General features: G+C 42.7%; 1 protein-coding gene across 1 annotated transcript in view; it reads right to left on the reverse strand.

Annotated features, from left to right (window-relative positions):
* Window positions 1-21,214, reverse strand: part of ERCC2 (ERCC excision repair 2, TFIIH core complex helicase subunit) — a 2,230,202-nt gene that overhangs the window by 848,605 nt on the left and 1,360,383 nt on the right. The gene's annotated exons all lie outside the window — the stretch shown is intronic.

Here is a 21,214-nt window from a genome sequence, read left to right on the forward strand (position 1 = left end):
CATATCTGTACCTGCTGTCGAGGGACCCGAGTGCATGTGTTATGTGGCAGATCCTGGCACCTGACAGGCAGCTGAGTGTTACTTTCTCCTTATTCAACCTAGTGAGTGAGACATCAGTGTGCCTCACTATCACGTCACCTATAACTAGTGTGCTGGGCATGCTGTTTTGCCTTAGGGGCTTTGGTTGAGTGGCACACTGTTTAGGAGAGTTGTGTGTCTCGTGATTAGTGTTGTGTTGTGGTGGTCAAGTGCGTTTCTGCCTTGGAGGCCTCTGCTGTTTGGGTAGATTTTTATTGAGAGCCTCCATGAAGGTGGGTGTGTGGTTTGTGTTTTTTTGTGAAGGCAGTGCTGGTGTGTGTTCTGGAGGGCTATGTGCTCCATGTGGTGGGGTGCAAGTGTTGACCTTCTCCTCTTGACAGGCTCTTGGCTGAAGAGTGCGTGGCTTCCAATTTGGATATACAAGTGCATCTCTCGCAAGTCTGAGTGTTAAGAGGTAAGAGGAGAGGGTTGTCGGTGTACATAAGGCAATTGCTACATTGCCGCAGGATGCCCAAGTTCACCAGGTTAATAGGAGAAAGCACAGGGAACTGACCTTTAGACATGCTTGGAGGGGTGGGCATTAATAATAAGTACTGGAGCTGTTTCCTTGTAGAACGTTTAGTGCTGGTAGCACCATTTTCCAATGGTTGGTGAGCTTCCTAAAAACAAAAGCTGACACTACTGGCAAACCACTTGGATTGTGTCTGTTTTGCAATTGCAGGCCATTTCTTCCTTGCAGCAAAATAATCAGACTCTTATTTATTTACATATTTAATATTTTTAACTTGGTAGGTGGGCTAGTCCAAACATCTATTTAGCCATGACGTGGGCCATAGAAGTACACAAAAAAATAAAAATTGACAGTGTTTACTATACACATTATACAAAACCAATGCCAACAATGCAGCATACAAAAACATTAAATGAAAATAAGAAATGCATTGCAGTATAAACCAAAAGCAAACCGAGGTTATGCAATAAAAGCAGGCCACAGTAATTAGCATGTAATTTACAGATTAAACTACACAGTAAGGGATACACAAAAAAATGAAAGCAGTATTTGGAAGCACAATTTAAAACTACAGAATATGACAATATATCAGCCACTGAGTATGAAGCATTTCTACTCAAAGAGCAGCCAGATGTTCTGAAAGTTAGACAAGAATTTTGGGGGTAAATTTCAAGAGCAAATGAGTCCAACACAATGGACAAACTTTTGAGAAGCATTTTTACCCAACAGCATGGGGGAAAACAGGCTACTGCAAGGTGAATGGGCATTTGGTCATGTGACCTGATTGTGTGAGTGAGGTTCTCTGTTTTAAAGTTTACTCACAATTCCAGGACAGCAGTCACAGGGGAGTAATTTATAAGTCAATGTGTCAAGATGAAGGGTAGTTCTGCCATTAACAAGCAGTCAGTTCATTCTACAAAGCAGAACACAGTAATACCTTTTAGAATCATCTAGAAGGAAGAAACAGATTTTATTTATGGATGTTTGAAGAAGGTTAGTACTATGAAAACAGAGGAGACAGGGACTACTGGCAATGAATATTCAAGTCTATGAATTACTATATTGTAGCCTAGAGCTTTTATGGTTTCTGTGGTGAGCTAGTGTGTAACACAGTTTAAACTCAATAAGGACACAGAGGGGAAGGTCCAACCATATGTCAAGGTATGACATGATGAAAGACTTGCAGATTAGAGTTATTAATAGGTCTTGGATCAAGACAGATCCAGTACATTTAACATATCAGCTGGGGCTAAATAACCCTGAGGCCAATTTCTTACAGTTAATGAAAGAAAAGACAGATATTTTCATAAAATTATGTCTGACCTGTATACAAAACTGAAGGGTCTAAAAACATTTTCACTGCTTTTATCTTAATATCCATATCCATAATCAAGAGCTTCCATTTTCTCCATTTTTGTATTACCTTTTAAGTTTCTTCTCACATACCCTTAGCTGGAATAACATAATTGTTTTTATTCTATGCACCTAAATACTTCATCATTCATATCCCCATAAATATGGGTACTGCTGAACTAATCCAAACACACAGCAAAATGAAATATCCAAAAGAACACACTCAGGAGGCGGTCTTTGGAAACAAACTCCAACTTTTAACGGTGTTTCTGGTACCTCGGCAAACAGCCTTCAAAGAAGACTGTTTTCCACGGTACCAGCAGCACCGTTAAAAGTTGGAGTTTGCTTCTAATGACTGTCTCCAGAGTGTATTGGTGAACTAATACATGTACATAGTTTACTGCTACATTTTTGTTATATCTTCATTACTTTTATATTCTGAAAGACACAAAACTGTCTCAATACATATCAGAACATGGAAATATGTTTTGAGATTTATCAAGTGCAAAACAAGATAATCTGCAAAACCATGTCAGTTATATCTTTGAATTTGTGAGTCCTTTATTTTCTTTGATAATGGTTCAAAATATAAAGCAAACAAAGGGCAAAGAGTACATTTTTGCCTCATTCCTTTGTTCAAACACAGCTTGTTGGAGTTATTCATGCACAGATCATATACCCTCCTAATAAACCTCATTCTACGACAGAATGCAAATGCTGACATTGCTCTTCTCAAACTCCCAGCTGGACCTGCTGAATGCTTTCTTAAGCATCAAGTCTACCAACAACAATGGTGGTTTCTTTTACACTATGCTTCCCTCTACATCAGCACTGTTCTATTATTAATGTTGTCAAATGTTTGCTTCCCCTCAGCTAACCACACTGATCTTTGTCTTCCAATTTTGGCAACACCTTTGCCATTCTCGTAGCTAGTACAGACACTTTAAAACTGTTTAAAATTCAAATGGGTCTATATGACTCTGGGTGTGAAGGGCCTTTGCCCTCTTTGTGGAATACAGCCACAACATTTTTTATAAGATACTGGTACCCCCCCCCTCCACACACAAACTTTTTAAATATCGCCAAACAAAACCTTCCAGATCCTTATCACTTTCTTCATTCACAACTTTCAAACTTCCACAAGAACATCTATTCCTGAAGCCTTCCCTATTTATTATACAAGACAGTTTTAACTCATTTTTTCAAGTCTTAACTCTCTAACCTTGGCATAATAGAGTCTTCCATAAATTTTCCATTTGTGCCTTTTCCTTGCTTTCCACATTCCTCAACATTATACAAATCTTCATAAAATTTCTGAAATATCTATACCACCTCTAGAGGAGGCATTTTTCTTGTTAAACGCTCCTTACATCTGGCAACAATCTTTTTGACTTTCAGTTGCTTAAGTTGTGCTAAAAGTTTTTCCACTCTGGATCTTAACAGCCCCCCAGACTTTTCTGTGTTGGAGGGAAGCCTTCTTGCTTAACAGTGGGAGTGGTAAACACTAAGTAGCCTATCTACCACAAGAGCAGTGGTTTCTGGCCCAGAAATTGTAGTTTATTGGCCATGTTTGTGCACTGTGCAGTGGCGCTCAGCTGAGGTAAACTATTACCGGTGCCAGAAAGTCTGCTCTTCAATTTTCCCCTTAGAACGCGCTTGTTCTTTTACTTCTTGCACTTCAGTTAGCTTAACTGGCTAGCACTTTAACAGGCTTTTGTAGTATTTATTGTAGCACACTTAGGTGCTATCAGCACTAGCTGTTCCTACGCAGTAACAGCACCAGTATCTATTAGTTATGACCAGCCCTCCTGGCATGATTGTAGGGCAATTTCCTGTGCTTTCACCTGCTAACCTGGAGCACTTGGGCATTCTGAGACAGAGTGGCAACTGTCTAATGTACACAGACAACCCTCTCCTCTTATCTCCCATACCTGTGAGAGATGCACTTATATCACCAAACTGGAAGCAGTGCACGCTCCACCAAAGACCAGACTAACTGGTCAAGAAGAGAAGATCAACAGCTGCAACTCACTACATAGAATACACAGCCCTCCAAAACACCAGCAATCACAACCCACACATAGAAACACAAACCATACACCCACCTTCGCGGAGGCTCTCAATACAAATTTACCCAAACAGAGGCTCGCCCCGAGACAGAAATGCACTCGGTCACCACAACACAACACCACCTCCAGAACACATATCTCCCCACCACAATGTGTCCCTCAACCCAAGCCCTTAAGGCAAACACTTTGCCCAATGTACTAAACATCGGAGACTCAATTGTGAGGCACACTGATGTCCCACTCACTAGGTTGAACAAGGAGAAGGTGACTGTCAGTTGACTATCAGGTGCCAGGATCCACCACATAACATAGTCACTCAGGTCACTCAACAAGTACAAATATGACTCAGTCATTGTCCATGTGGGGGTGAATGACCCGAGACGTACCTCCCTGGACTACATGAAAAGAGATGTAATGGAACTTGGATTATGTGGCCAGGCAGGTATGACCCTAACCCTGAGCAGTACTCTACAGTCACCCAGAATGATACCACAGTACGAGCAGAAAATGACTGACTTCAACAATTGGCAAAGCTTCTGGTGTCATTCTAAGGGGATCCAGTATCTGTCTGCCTGGGACGATATGATCGACAGACCTCAATGTTTGCCAGAGACAGCCTGCATCTGTCACCCTGGGATTCTGGGTACTGGCTAAGGCTCTTGCCACCCCTATAGTGCCTTTTTTAGACAGTGTTCCAAACACCAAAATTCCACCATAACAGCTACAAACAAATGCAATCTATGGGTCATGCCACTCCAATGCTAGAAGTCTAAATCTCAAAACAGTGAAAGAAACTTCTCTGTGTGGAAGATTTTCAGTCCATATATTTCTAGTTAATCACTGTATATTAATCAGATCAGACAATAGTAGTAGAAGTAGCAAACGTAAACTCATCTTAAGTCAAAACAAAACAAAAAGTAATAAAAGAAAATATATAACTGTACAGCATTACTAAGTATTTGAAAGTAATCCAAGCAAGGCAGGCAGTCTGTTTCCAGTCGAAAATCCTTTATTAAGTACACAGACAAGCGATCAAGTAAAACAAAAATAGAGTAATAATTTTCTCACAAGCTTTCTAAATATATATATACTTTTTCAGGCATGGGAGTGATTTATTGTGCTGTAAAACAAAGTGTTATTGGTACACATGTTAAATTCACATCCCTTCCCCCATCAGTGTGACATTCCAGCTGGTCCTGCCCCACCTAGTAGCTGTCATAATAATATATAACTTTTATGTACTTTAAATAAAATTTATAATGATGTAGTACCTCTTATTTAACCAAATTATTAAGTAGATTATTAAGTCTGTGATTTTATCAAAGACAATATTCTACATGGCTGGAAATATATCAACCTTAGTTCATTTGGCAATCAAAAATATATATAAATATATACATATATATTTTGCATGTAAAAATCAATTTCTATTTTCATAACCTATTGTTAACAAAGATTTCTTTCGTCCTTCTAGACTTCATCAGGTCTGTGTACAAGAACCCTAAAAACCTATATAATTGTATAATTAGTTAGTATTGTTATTACACATCATTTTGAATAAAGTGGAAAGAAGAACCAGAAAAAAATAAGAAAAAAATGTATGTATGATGATGGAAACAAAATATACACCTAAATTTCAACTGATTTAAAATGGTATTTAAAACCAATTTGTAGAATAAAATAAAATAAAATACAATTAGTCATGTAAACAATGTGGCAATTTTCTAAGTTCCAGTGCACTTTTAATTGAACAGTAGTAGTTTAGTCCAGGCTTCCTAAAAGAGTTCAGCGTTAATTGCCACAAGTTCATGTTTCTCCAGAATATTCGGGATGCCTCCTTCAAGATCACCCATGTCTATGCGATCCAGGATCTGGAACTTAAAACCTGTGTGTCTTTTATGAAGAGAAAGGGGTTTGGCTAGTGCATTATTTTTACATTCAGAGTGGATTTCTGACAGATGACATGAAATCCTACGCTTGAGTTTATTTACAGTCTTGCCCACATAGAATGCATCACATTCTTTGCACTGTGCCCTGTACATTACTTTTTTAGTGTTACAGTCACCCCCTGCACTGGTTTTAATGATCTTCTTTAAATAAGGGCAATAAAAACTATCACCTTGCTATATAAAGATACAAAATGTACAATTAGTTTCAAATCTTTTAGTGCTTTTCGCACATGGTCTAGGTTTAAATTCAACAAAACTTCTAATGTTCCTGGCCATTCTATAAACAAATGATGGGGCTTTACCTAAGATATTAATCAGAAAAGGGTTTCCTGTGACAATGTCCCAGTTTTCTTCAATAATATTTTTGATACTGTGATAATCCAAAATGTATGTCAGGATGCAGCTATTTTTGCATTTGTTATTCTCTGTGGAATTACTTAACATTTTTTCTACTGGGGAGGTTGAGTGAAGGTGCTTCAGTTCTTTTCAGTTCTATAATGGGTTCCAGGATGTTTTTTAACATCTGACTTTCATAGCCTCTCACTAGAAAATCATTCTTTAAGTTGTTCAGGTTTCTCAAAAATGGTTCCATGTCTGTGGTAATTGGAGCTAATCTATAGCCTTGGGACTTCACTACATTATACTTGGTTTTTGTAGGATGTACACTTTTACTGTGGAGTAACAAGTTAACCCTCGTTGGTTTTCTGAATAGATCAGTGGTGATTCTGTTATTGTTGGTGTCCTTGGAAATCTGCATATCTAAGAAAGTAGTTGAAGTACAGCTATGGGAAGAGGTAAACTTCAGGAAGGGGGTTGTTTGATTGAGGTAAGTGATAAAATCTCCATGCTGCAAGGTGTCACCTTCCCACACAATAAAGACATCATCGATAAAACGTAAATAGCATGTGATATGCTGCATGTAATCTGTGTTGTTTAACACAAAGTCCTCCTCCCATTTGCCCAGGGCTATGTTAGCTATGCTGGGAGCCATGGCAGCCCCCATTGCTATACCAGTTTTTTGTTTGTAGTGTTTGCCATTGAAAGTAAAGAAATTGAAGTCCAGTACAAGATTAATGAGCTTGCTTAACTTTTGCAGTTATGCCTGTGTACCCTGATTATGGTTCTTAAAAGACTCCATAGCTGCTGTTATACAGTAATTGTGAGGGAGCACTGTGTACAAGGAATCCACACCAATAGTTACCAAAATACTGTCAGCTTCCACTGTAATGTTTTTTATTTTCTTCAAAAAATCCATTGAATCTCTTATGTATGACTTATACTTTTCTGCTAGAGGTTTCACCAAGTAATCAAGGTAAATGGCTGTGGCTTCAGTAAGGGAACCTCCACTTGCTACCAGTGGTCTATAAGGTGGGTCTTCTCTGTTCTTGTGTGGCTTTGGTATTCTAAAAAAGTAAGGTAAACGTGTGCATGGGCTCCATAATAAGGTTTTCTCAAGATACACTTACTCGAAGCTCACCTCAAAATGGAGAAAGTAGACATCTGTGCTGTAACGGAGACCTTGTTTAAAGAGGCTGAAAGCACCCCCAGCGCTCCCAGTCTACAACTCATTCCATACCTCTCGGCCCTAGAATATGCCCGGAAGCTCCTAAGGTGGTGGTGTCCCCATATTCTTAAAGGATACGCACACCTCTAAACTGGAAACCCAGCATAATGCATCCAAATCACTTCAGGTGCAACTTACAATGGGTAAGATGGCGATACACGTCATAGCCTGCTACAGAACCCCAAACATGTCCCTAGACTCTCACTCCAAGTTCCTAAGCACCCTGGAATCTATCAAAGTCCAACCCAATACTCTCATACTGGGTGACTTCAACTAACCTTCCATCAACTGGGAAAACTATTCAAGTACCAATGTACAGGCCCAACGCTTTTTGGAATTTATCAATTCCAATGCCCTGGACCAGCTCATTCTGACACCAACTACAGGAAGCAACATCCTTTACCTGGTTATCACCAACATGGGAGAGCATTACTCCACACCTACAGTCAATTCCTCCCTTGTCAAATCCGACCACAAACTGATCACCATGGAAATCTCCATCTCACCTGCACCCCCCACTAAGATGACGACCCTGAAAAACTTCTCTAAGGCCAACTTTGGGCTTCTAAAAACAGAGGTGGCTAACTTCTCCGCACCCATGCCAATGGACAATAGCTTCATGACTGCCAAATCATACACCAATGCACTGTACGAGCATGTACATAAATGCATGGACCCGGCCATACCAAACAGAACTAAGATGCTCTCCTCCAAAAAAAGGAAGCCAATCTGGTGGTCCCCAGCCATCAATAAACTCTACAGAAGGAAGAAACTGTTGCAGAAAAAAAAATTAAGTCACAAGACTGGAAAACCTCCCTTATCAGCCTCAACAAAAAGCTGAGATACATTATCAAATCCTCTGAAGCCAGCTATGAAGGCAGAATTGCATCTGACACAAACAAAGCCTTCTATAGCTATATCAAAAACCACAAAGGTCATACTCAGATTTGCACTGAGTTATTGCACAATGGCACCTCCTATACTGAACCAACAGATAAAGCCAACATACTGGCTGATAGATTCGGTGCCAACTTTACCCCTCTACCCCAAGGGCCCTATCATAGTACCTTAAGAAAGCCTGGTACTCACCACTTCTGTGGCACAAGTAAAAGCTGCATTGTTCAAAGCCAAGAATACAGTGTCCATGGGATCTGATAATATCCCTGGCTGTGTCCTACATGAGCTACAAAAAGTACAGTTGTGTACCTACCATAAATGTAGATGTTCGAGTGTATTCACTGTTGCAGTCATTACACTTGGGTTATCCTGCTGGCAGGCTACCCGCAGTCGGCCAGAGTTCCAAAGTCTAGGTCCGGCGTCGGTTGCTGTGACCTCTTCCCTGACGTCAGTGCACCAGGGGTATAAAAGATGCAACAGATGCCATTTTCTTCAGTTTTTCTTGCCCCAGATGGCAGGTGCCCCCAGATAGGAAGGCTGAAAAAAATTATGCCAAAAAGCATGCATGTACTAAAATAAACATTTCCTTCATCTACAAGCAAATACACCACATAGGTTGTATAGAGTTGAGAAGTACAGAAAAGTCCCAGCAATGAAAAGGGGGATGGTGGGTGGGTAACCTGGACTGCAACAGTGAATAAACTCGAACATCTACATTTATGGTAGGTATACAACTGTACTATGTTCATCGTGTTTCACTGTTGCAGTCATTACACTTGGGTTGAATCCCAAAGCTGAGGTTGGGTGGCTGGGCCTAAATAGGATTAGGAAAGGCTACCAGGCCCTGCAGAACTGCAGAGGCAAAGCCTGCTCTGGATTTAGAGTAGAGAGGTAAGTGGTAGTGCTTGGTGAAAGTGTGCACTGAACTCCAGGTTGCAGCTTCTAAAATGTCTTTGGTTGGTACTCCTCTGAGAAAGGCTGCTGAAGTGGCTGCTGCTCTGGTAGAATGTGGCATAATGCCCTTAGGCACTGATTTGCCATGTTGTGCATAGCAGAAGCGAATGCAGTGTCCTACCCATTTTGAAATCGCCTGCTTTGAGATAGGCTTTCCTTGTGATCCTGCAGCATACAGTTGCTCAGTTTTTCAGAAAGCTTTTGTTTTGTCCAAGTAGAATCGTAGCTGTCTGTGTATGTCCAAAGCGTGAAGAAGTCTCTCCCCTTTATTCTGGGGATTTGGATAGAAAGTTGGCAAATGAATGGTTTGGTTAAGAGCCACACTGGAAACCACCTTTGGCATAAATGTTGGGTTTGTCGTTAGAGAGACCCTGTCCTGATGAAAAGTTCCACTGCCACTAATGCCTGTAACTCTGAGACTCTTCTTGCTGAAGTTATTGCTAGGAGCAGAGCAGTTTTCCATGATAAGAATTTTATATCGGCTGTGTTGGCTGGTCAAAAGGAGGCAGTGTGAGCTTTTCTAAAACAAAATTGAGGTCCCAAGTAGGTATTGGTGCTCTCCTTGGGGGTCTTATATTTTTTGCCCCTCTGAGGTACTGTCTTAGTAGTGGATGTGAGAAAATAGGAGGTTCCGTATTGTAATGAGCTGAAATGGCAGAGGCATGGATCTTAATAGATGAGAAGGATAGGCCTTTGTCCAGCATCTCAGTCAGGTATTGTAAAATCTGAGGTATATTTGGAACAAGTGGTTCGAGTCCTTGTGCCTGGTTCCAAGCACAGAATCTCTTCCATTTTTCTGCATAAGATTTCCTAGTGCTGGGCCTCCTGGCTTCTAAAATGACATCCATAACAGCTTTAGAGAGAGGTGTGGTCTGAGTGGCTATATTATCTGCCATGCAGCCAAATTTAAGGTTCTGAGTTGACTGTGCAGAATCTGATTGTTTTGTTGAGTCAGAAGTTGAGGAATTTGAGGTAAAGGCCAGGCTGGGCCTTGAGACAAGCTCTTTAGGATTGGGTACCAGTGCTGGCATGGCCAGTCTGGGGCAATCAGGATAATTTTTGGCTTCTCTTGTCTGACTTTTAGGAGCACCTTGGGAAGAAGAGGCAGTGGAGGGAAGGCATAAACTGTCAGGGTTTTCCAGCTGAATGATAGAGCATCCACTTTCCATGCTTGTGAGTGATAAGTTCTTGTGCAGAATTTCTGTAGTTGGCAGTTGTGAGGGGAGGCAAAAAGATCTATGTCTGGGCGTCCCCATTTCCTTGTTATCATGCTGAAGACCTGTGGATTTAGTTTCCGTTCATGAGGATCCATGAGATTTCTGCTTAGTTTGTCTGCCAGTGTATTTTTCTTTCCTGGCAGGAATTGTGCCTGCAGATGTACTTGATAGGTCAGTGCTGTGTTCCACAAAGTCATGGCTTGCCTGCAGAGGGGGTAGGAATGTGTGCCCCCTTGCTTATGTACCACATAACTGTGGTATTGTCCGTCTTTAGTAATAGTTGTCCTGGATGTAGTAGATCCTTGAAGGCTGTCAGGGCATTCTGTACAGCTAGCATCTCTTTTTGATTGATGTGAAGATGCATTTGTTCCTTGGGCCATGTGCCCTGAATACATTTTCCTGCCATGTGTGCCCCCCAGGCATAATCTGATTCATCCGTTGTTATTGTCTGCCTGGCTGTGGGTAAGGTGAAAGGCTGTCCCTTGTTGTGGTGACAGGCCCGGGACCACCATCGAAACTCCTGTTGTAAGCAGGGAATTAGAGTTATTATTATTTCCAGGCTGTGGCAATGTTGAGTCCAAACCCTTTTTAGATACCATTGTAGTTTCCTCATATGCAGTCTTGCATATGGAATTAGTAGAATGCAGGATGCCATGAAGCCCAGGGCCTGCAGAATTTTTCTTGCAGGGAGCTGGGTCTTTGTTGCCATCATTTGAAAGTAATGAGTCAGTTGCCTTTGTTTGTCTGGCGTGAGATAAGCCATCTGGGCAGTTGTATTTAAGCTTGCACCCAGGAATATTATCTCTTGAGAGGGCACTAGTTTTGATTTCTTTTCGTATACTGTGTACCCTAGGCAAATCAGTAATCTTTTTACAAACGCCAGATGTTTTGGTAGAATGTCCTTGCTCTCTGCTTGAATAAGGCAGTCCAAGTAGGGATATATTTGAATTCCTCTTTGTCTGCAAAATACAATTACTGGTGCCAGGCATTTTGTGAAGACCATGGGCGCAGTAGACAAGCCAAAGGGCAGTGCAGAGAATTGGTAATGCATTGAGCCAGCTATGAATCTGAGGTATCTTCTGCAAGATTGTCTGATTGGGACATGCAGGTATGCCTCCTTGAGGTCCAAAGTAACTAGCCAAGCCTTCTTGCCCAGCATGGGTAGAAGTTGCTGCAGTGTTAACATTTTGAATTTTGGAACATCTAGGAAAGTATTTAGGATTGACAAGTCCAGTATTGGTCTCCAGGCTTTCTCCTTTCTGGGTACCAGGAAAAGTCTTGAGTAAAATCCTTGTCCCTGTTCTTACTGTGGTACTCTTTGAATAGCTCCCATGTCCATGAGAGCAGCAATTTGCTTTTGTGCCTCTGCCCATTGGTTTTGAGGCAGGTCCGGCATACCTTTTGATTTTGGAAGGGTGTGAAAGTGAAACCTGTAACCTGAGAAACAATTTGTCCTGGGTGATTATGTGCCAATTTTGTGAGAAAAGTGCTAGCTTTCCCCCTAAGGGTGCTGCCAAAATGTAAGTGCTTGGCATTTGTAGATGGAAGTCATTGGGACCATGTCCTATAAGGTTGTGCTTTGTTTTCTCCTCCTTTGGGGGCTGAAGCACCCCATTGTTTAGGTCTGTAGGAGCCTTGGGGCTCAGATCTGCCTCTTGGGCGTCTGTATCTGACTCTTTGTGGCCTGTCTGACACCAGAAAGGACCAATTATTTGAAGGCCACTTTCTGCTAAACCTAGGTGGTTGAACCTGTAAGAAATCTTTTATTGTCTGCATTGATTTGGCTTTATCCTCCATTTTCTTTAACACATCTTCAGCCTTAACACCAAACAAAGTATCATGCTGTAGTGAAGCATCCAATAATTTTACTTTAACATGTTCAGGTAAACTCTGTTCTTTCAACTAAGCATGCCTTCGAATGACAGAGCCTGTAACTGCAGCTCTACAAGAAGCCTCTAATGAATCAAAACCACATTGCAGAGTATGCTTTCCCACTTGTTCAGCTGCATGCAATAAATCCTGCATTTCCTTATTGTCAGGACTTTGAGTTTGTAAGCATTTTCTGTTTTAACAAAGACATGAGGTACTGTTGATATTTAAGCATGTGAAACTGGCAGTTTAAAGCCCTTACAGCTAAAGTAGCAGAAGTGTAAACTTTTTTCCCCCATCTAGCCAGAGCTCTAGAATCCCTATCGGAGGGGACAGGGTTTTTTGCAGTGGAAGCCTTAACCCCCTTGGGACCCTGAGAAATTGTTTCTGGGTCAGCAGAAGGGTTTTTATAAAGAAATTTATGAGAGTCAGGGACCCTGCAGTACCTGTCTGGCTTGACTGGTGCAGGGGGTAAAGAATCAGGAGACAGACTGGATTCAGAGAAAACATCATCAACAACATCAAGCATAGGGGGGATAGCCAGGGGCCTATGCTGAGGCAATAAAAGAAAGTCTCTGAGCCTTTTCTTGGATTCTGAATAATCCTTGCTCTTCCAATGGAAATGCTCCCTCATGGTGTGCAGGGTTTCCCCAAAAGAATAATCCTCAGGTGGAGAGGCTGAAGGTATAGATTCTTCTGCATCAAAGTTCTCAGAGGGAGGGAGAGAATATCCCTGATCTGAAGAGGAATCAGAGGAAATAGAAACCTGATCAGAGGAATCATAGTAAGCGTCTTGCCTAGGACTTTTATCAGGAGGGGGATGAGAACCCCTGATCAAAGTAATTAAGTCTTCGGCCATTTTAAGCATCTGTTTCTTTGGCATGGATGACTGTCCAGGAGAATGCTGTACTTGTTTCCTTGTCTTTAATTGTGTTTTTGACTTTGCCTTGGCTGCTGCAGTGGACTTAGTAGTAAGCTGTGAAGGTCTGAAAACACCCTCAGAAGCCGATGTCTGCTCAGCGGCTCTGGACCCATCTGAGAGAATAGTTTCCGCAGGCCCAATACCTTCAGTTTCCAGAGGCCTAAGTGTCTCCATGTGGGAGTAGGATACAGCCTGTGGCTCTGAGGTAGCGGGTGTCAGGGGCTGGGAAAGCACCTCACTGAGAACCAGTGACTGGCCTAGAAGAGGCTTCGTCGTCAGTTTTGGACCTTGGATGCCTGTCCTTTTCCTTGTGTTTGCGTTTTTTATGAATTCCAGTCGTCGTTTATTCTGACGGCATTATGTAGTTAAACCTTCGACCAAAGTAATGTAAAGCAAAATCAAACCGACACTTAATAGTGCGTTTGTTGAATCTAGCACAAAACCGACGACTAGTAACGTCGTGGTCAGGGCCTAGGCAAGGAATACAGCAAGAGTGAAAGCCCTTATGAGGTATTTGCTTCCCACGAGAAATACAACTGTTAACTTTTACTGAAATCGGTCTGGAGCAAGAAAAAGTTTCCCCAACGGGGTACTTAGCTTTATTGAAGACTTCAGTTCTGAAACTCGATTTCAAAAATCCCAGGAGTCGGCCAACTGGCACTTGTGAACTGCTTTTGCTTCGGGCACCGAGCGGCAAGAAAGACTGAAGAAAATGGCGTTGGTTACATCTTTTATACCCCTGGCGTACTGATGTCAGGGAAGAGGCGACAGCAACCGATGCCGGACGTAGACTTTGGAACTCTGGCCGACTGCGGGTAGCCTGCCAGCAGGATAACCCAAGTGTAATGACTGCAACAGTGAAACATGATGAACATCAAACTGGCACCACATATGTGTGCCCTGCTCAATCACAGCCTTACCTCAGGCTATGTCCCTAACGAATGGTGCACTGCTGCAGTCATCCTGCTCCATAAAGGGGGAGCAACTACAGACCCTGGGAAAGTACAGTTGTGTACACTTACCATAAATGTAGATGTTCGAGTGTATTCACTGTTGCAGTCATCACATTCGGGTTATCTGCTTGCAGTAGCCCTCAGTCGGCCTGATTATCAAAGTCTTGGGTCCTGCGTCAGTTGCTGTCTCATCATCCATGACGTCAATTAGTCAGGGGATATAAAGCATGCGGCCGATGCCATTACATCAGTTTTTCTTGCCCTAGATGTCAGGTGCCCCCCTAATGGGAAGCAATTAAATATATATATATGTATACACAAGGTTATACCTCCAACAAAAAAGCAAATACACCAAACAGCTTTTAAGCATAGTAAAGGAGAATAGAGGTATACCCAAAAGAATACAGGGGGCTGGAGGGAGGGTGACCAGGACTGCAACAGTGAATACACTTGAACATCTACATTTATGGTAAGTGTACACAACTGTACTATGTTCTTTGTGTTTCACTGTTGCAGTCATCACATTTGAGTACATTCCAAAGGCTAAGGATGGGAGGAGGAATTTAGATAACATTAGGACCAGCTACATGACCCTGCAAGACTGCAGTGGCAAAACCAGCTCTGGATTTACAGAAAATTGGCAAATGGTAATGCCTGGTGAAAGTATATACAGAAATCCAGGTAGCAGCTTCTAGGATGTCCCTGGTAGGGACACCTCTGAGAAAGACTGTAGAGGTAGATGCAGCCCTGGTTGAGTGTGGTCTTATCCCCTGTGGGATAAGTTTTTCATGGTGCTTATAGCATAAATGAATGCAATGGCCTATCCATTTAGAAACAGTTTGCTTTGAAATGGCCTTCCCTCTGCCCCTGCAGCAAATGCCATCAGCAGCTCTTCAGATTTCCTTTGAGGTTTAGTCCTGTCCAAGTAAAATCTAAGTTGTATGTGCATATTGTGCACATCAAAGGAGTGCAGTTTCTGTTCCCCTTTGTTCTGTGGATTAGAAAAGAAGGTTGGCAAATGAATGGACTGATTAAGAGTCACACTGGATACCACCTTGGGCATGAAAGAGGGATTGGTCCTGAGAGACACCCTGTCCGCATGGAAGATGATGAAAGGCTACACTGCCATAAGGGCCTGTAATTCAGACACTCTTCTTGCTGAAGTGATTGCTAAAAGAAGGCTGTTTTCCAAGAAAGGAATTTTAACTCTGCACTTACAGTTGGCTCAAAAGGAGGTACAGTGAGTTTTTCCAATACAAAGTTAAGGTCCCAGGCTGGAGTTGGGGCTCTCCTGGGTGGTCTTAAGTTTTTGGCCCCTCTGAGGAACTGCTTAAGCAGTGGATGAGAGAAGAGGGGTGGTTCTGTGTTGTAATGAGCTGAAATGGCTGAGGCATGAATTTTGATGGAGGAAAAGGAAAGGCCCTTGTGAAGCATCTCAGTTAAGTATTGAAGAATCTGAGGTAAATTGGGTGCTGTTGTGCCCATCCCTTGAGTTTCGTTCCAGGAACAGAATCTTTTCCATTTTTCAGCATAAGATTTTCTAGTACTAGGCCTCCATGCCTCCAGAATGACATCCAACACTTGTTTACTGAGGGATGGTAACGGATAGATCAGGTAATTAACCAGGCTGCCAGGTTCAGGGTTTGAAGCGGAGGATGCAGAATCTGGCCCTCCTGCTGGGACAGCAGGGTAGGTGTCAGAGGCAGGTGCCATGATGGCAGCAGTGACACACTGCGCAAGAGTGGGTACCAGTGTTGGCGTGGCCAGTCTGGTACAATATGAATCTTCCTTGGTTTGTCCTGTTTGATCTTTAGTAGTACTTTGGAGAGGAGAGGCAGAGGAGGAAAGGCATAAACTGATAGATTTTTTCAGGTGAAGGACAGGGCATCCACTTTCCAAGCTTGTTTGTGGGACGTCCTTGTGCAGAATTTGGCCAATTGGTAGTTCTGGGGGGAGGCGAACAGGTCTATATCTGGGCTCCCCCATTTGTTTATCAACATGCTGAAAGTCTTTGGTTCCAGTTTCCACTCGTGTGGGTCCATGAGATTTCTGCTTAGTTCGTCTGTCAGTGTATTTAGCTTTCCTGGCAGGAATTGAGCCTGTAGGTGCACTTGGTAGCTCAAGGCTGTGTTCCACAGAGCCATGGCTAGTCTGCAGAGAGGGTATGAATGGGTACCCCCCTCTTTGTTTACATTACAGTGGTGTTGTCCGTCTTTACCATTAATTGTCCTGGAAGAATGTGGTCCTTGAAGGCTGTCAGAGCATTCTGTACAGCTAACATTTCTTTTTGATTGATATGCAGGTGCATTTGACTTGGGTTCCATTTGCCATGAATGCACTTCCCTGCCAGGTGAGCCCCCCATGCATAGTCTGATGCGTCTGTTGTTAGGGTTTGGGCGGCAGGGGGTAGAGTGAATGGGAGTCCCTTGTTTTGGTGGCAGGCCTCTGCCCACCAAAGGAACTCTAACTGTAGGCAATGTATGATAGGAATCATTGCTTCTAGATCCTGAGAATGTTGACACCATAGGCTTTTTAGATACCATTGTAGTTTCCTCATATGCAGTCTTGCATATGGAATTAGGATAATGCAGGAGGCCATGAACCCCAAGTTTTGCAATATTTGCCTTGCAGATAGGGTTTCTGTGGCCATTAGTTTGAAGTAAGCTGTCAAATTAATTTGTTTCTCTGGTGTGAGGAAAGCCATCTGGGAAGTTGCGTTCAAGCTTGCTCCCAGGAATATAATTTGTTGACAGGGTACAAGATGTGATTTCTTTTCGTTTATGGTGTACCCCAGGCAAGTTAGTACCTTTTGTACAAATGCCAGATGATTCAAAAGTATGCCCTGGCTTTCTGCCTAAATTAGACAATCATGCAGGTATGGGTATATTTGAATATTTCTTTGCCTGCAAAATGCAATGACTGGGGCTAGGCACTTTGTGAATACCCTGGGCACAGTAGATGAGCAAAGAGCAGTGCAGAGAACTGATAGTGTATGTAGCCTGCTCTGAAGCATAGGTATTTTCTGCAAGATTCCCTTATTGGGATGTGCAGGTAGGCTTCCTTTAAATCCAGTGTTACCAACCAGGCATCCTTGCCTAGCATAGGAAGCAACTTGGTGAAGAGTTAGAATCTTGAATTTTGGGATCAACAAAAAGGTGTTTAGGATAGAAAGGTCCAGGATAGGACACCATGAGTTGTCTTTTCTGGGTACCAGGAAAAGTCTCGAGTAGAAACCTTGTCCCTTTCCTCTTCTGGTACAGTTTGAATAGCCCTTATGCTTAAGAGAGAATACTTGCTTTTGAGCCTCTGCCCACTGATTTGGGGGTAGATCTGGCCAATAGTTTGGGGTTAGTAACATGTGGAAGTGAAATCTGTATCCTTGGGAAACTATATTTAAAACCCATTTGTCCTGGGTAATGAGTTCCCAGTTTTTTTCTGCAGAGCAATCTTTCCCCCTAAAGGAACAGTCAGTTGAGAAGGGCTTGGAAGTTTTAAAGTTGTCATTGAACCAGTTTACCATAGGGGGGAGTCTTACTACTCCCTGATTTGGAAGTGTGAGCCCCCCACTGCTTAGACTTGTGCATACCTTGGGACTGAAGCCTGGGTGTTCTGCTGGTTCTGGGTTTGGACTGAGAAGGCATGTAAGTGGTAGGAAAGGACCAATTCTTAGAGGGCCAATGCCTACTAAATCTTGGAGGCTGTATTTGTAGGAAATCGTTAACAGTTTGCATAGATTTAGCCTTTTCCTCCATCTTTATAAGTACTTCCTCTGCTTTGTTGCCAAGGAGGCGGTCATGAGTTAAGGGAGCAATTTAGCCTTAACATGATCTGGCAAAGACTGCTCCTTAAGCCAAGCATACCTTCTAAGTACAGACCCAGTGACAGCAGCCCTGCAAGATGCCTCTATAGTGAATCAAAACCACATTGCAAAGTATGTTTTCCAACTTGTTCAGCAGAATGCATTAAATCCTGTAAATCCTTATTTTCAGCACAGTCCGAAATCAACATCATTTTCTGTTTAAGCAATCCAATAATATGCTGTTGATACTTTAACATATGAAACTGGCAGTTTAAGGCCCTATTGGCCAAGGTTGCAGAAGTGTATACCTTCTTACCCCAACTATCAAGCGCTCCGGAATCTCTATCAGAGGGTAGGATTTTTTGGCAGTAGTAGCCTTAATGCCCTTGGGTCCCTGTGAAATGGTCTCATGATCCGCAGTAGGATTTTTAAAAAGGAACTTGTGAGAGTCAGGAAAGTACAGTTGTGTACCTACCATAAATGTAGATGTTCGAGTGTATTCACTGTTGCAGTCATTACACTTGGGTTATCCTGCTGGCAGGCTACCCGCAGTCGGCCTGAATTCCAAAGTCCTGGTCCGGCGTCAGTTGCTGTCGCCTCTTCCCTGACGTCAGTGCGCCAGGGGTATATAAGACACAGCCAACGCCATTTTCTTCAGTTTTTCTTGCCCCAGATGTCAGGTGCCCCCAAAAGGGTAGGCTAAAAAAAACATTGCTTATAAAAAGCATGCACTAAAATAAACATTACCTTCATCTACAAGCAAATATACCACATAGGTTGTATAGAATAGAGAAGTACAGATAAGCCCCAGCAAATAGAGGGGGATGGTGGGAGGGTAACCTGGACTGCAACAGTGAATACACTCGAACATCTACATTTATGGTAAGTGTACACAACTGTACTATGTTCATCGTGTTTCACTGTTGCAGTCATTACACTTGGGTTGAATCCCAAAGCTAAGGTTGGGCGGCTGGGTCTGAATAGAATTAGGTGTGGCTATGAGGCCCTGCAGAACTGCAGTGGCAAAGCCTGCTCTGGACTTAGAGTAAAGAGGTAAGTGGTAGTGCTTAGTAAAAGTATGCACTGAAGTCCAAGTTGCAGCCTCCAAAATATCCTTGGTTGGTACTCCTCTGAGGAAGGCTGCTGAGGTGGCTGTTACCCTGGTAGAATGTGGTCTAATGCCCTTAGGCACTGATTTGCCATGTTGTGAATAGCAGAAATGAATGCAGTGTCCTATCCATTTTGAAATAGTCTGCTTTGAGATAGGCTTTCCTTGTAATCCTGCAGCATATGCCACTAAAAGTTGCTCAGTCTTTCTGAAAGCTTTAGTTTTGTCCAAGTAGAAGAGTAGCTGCCTGTGTATGTCCAAAGAATGCAGAAGTCTCTCTCCTTTATTCTGTGGGTTTGGGTAAAAAGTAGGCAAATGAATGGTTTGTTTAAGAGCCACACTGGACACTACCTTAGGCATAAATGTTGGGTTTGTCCTTAAAGAAACCCTGTCCGGATGGAAGATAATAAAAGGTTCCACAGCCATTAATGCCTGTAACTCTGAGACTCTTCTTGCTGAAGTTATTGCTAGGAGCAGAGCTGTTTTCCATGATAAGAATTTTATCTCATCTGTATTGGCTGGCTCAAAAGGAGGCAGTGTGAGTTTTTCCAAGACAAAATTGAGGTCCCATGCAGGTATTGGTGCTCTCCTTGGAAGTCTTATGTTTTTGGTCCCCCTGAGGTACTGCCTAAGCAATGGATGTGAAAAAATAGGTGGGTCCGTATTGTAATGAGATGAAATGGCAGAGGCATGGACCTTAATTGATGAGAAGGATAGGCCTTTGTCCAGCATCTCAGATATTGTAAAATCTGAGGAATATTTGAAATAAGCGTGTCAATTCCTTGTGCATGGTTCCAAGCACAGAATCTCTTCCATTTTTCTGCATAAGATTGTCTGGTGCTGGGCCTCCTGGCCTCCAAAATAACATCCATAACCGCTTTAGAAAGAGGTGTATTCTGAATGGTTACACTATCCGCCATGCAGCTAAATTTAGGGTTCTGAGTTGGCTGTGCAGGATCTGATTGTTTTGTTGGGTCAGTAAATGAGGAATTTGAGGCACTGTCCAGGCTGGGCCTTGAGACAAGCTCCTTAGGATTGGGTACCAGTGTTGGCGTGGCCAATCCGGGGCAATCAGTGTCATTTGTGTCTTCTCTTGTCTGACCTTTAAGAGTATCTTGGGGAGGAGAGGCAGTGGAGGAAAGGCATATACTGTGAGGTTGTTCCAGCTGAATGACAAAGCATCCACTTTCCATGCTTGTTTGTGATAAGTCCTTGTGCAGAATCTCTGAAGTTGGCAGTTGTGAGGGGAGGCAAAAAGATCTATGTCTGGGCATCCCCACTTCCTTGTTATGTTGAAGATTTGTGGATCTAGTTTCCACCCATGAGGATCCATGAGCTTTCTGCTTAGTTCGTCTGCCAGAGTATTTGTTATTCCTGGCAGGAATTGTGCTTGCAGGTGTACTTGGTAAGTCAATGCTGTGTTCCACAAAATCATGGCTTGTCTGCAGAGGGGGTAGGAATGTGTGCCCCCCTGCTTGTTTATGTACCACATGACTGTGGTGTTGACCGTCTTTATCAGCAGCTGTCCTGGATGAAGTAGGTTCTTGAAGGCTGTCAGGGCATTTTGTACAGCTAGCTTCTCTTTTTGATTGATGTGAAGATGCGTTTGGCTTGCGGACCATGTGCCCTGAATACATTTTCCTGCCATGTGGGCCCCCCAGGCATAATCTAATGCATCTGTTGTTACTGTTTGCCTGGCTGTGGGTAAAGTGAAAGGCTGTCCCTTGTTGTGGTGACAGGCCTGTGCCCACCATCGAAACTCCTGTTGCAGGCAGGGAATGAGTGAAATTAATGATTCCAGGCTGTGGCAATGTTGCGTCCAAACACTTTTTAGATACCATTGTAGTTTCCTCATATGCAGTCTTGCATATGGAATTATCAGAATGCAGGAAGCCATGTAGCCCAGAGCCTGCAGAATTTTTCTTGCAGATAACTGGGTCTTTGTTGCCATGCTTTCAAAGTAAGAAGTCAGTTGCTTTTGTTTGTCTGGCGTGAGATAAGCCACCTGGG

The sequence above is a fragment of the Protopterus annectens genome, chromosome 1.part0, assembly GCF_019279795.1.
Source record: "Protopterus annectens isolate FY-2018-M chromosome 1.part0, PAN1.0, whole genome shotgun sequence".
NCBI classification, from domain to species: Eukaryota; Metazoa; Chordata; order Ceratodontiformes; family Protopteridae; genus Protopterus; species Protopterus annectens.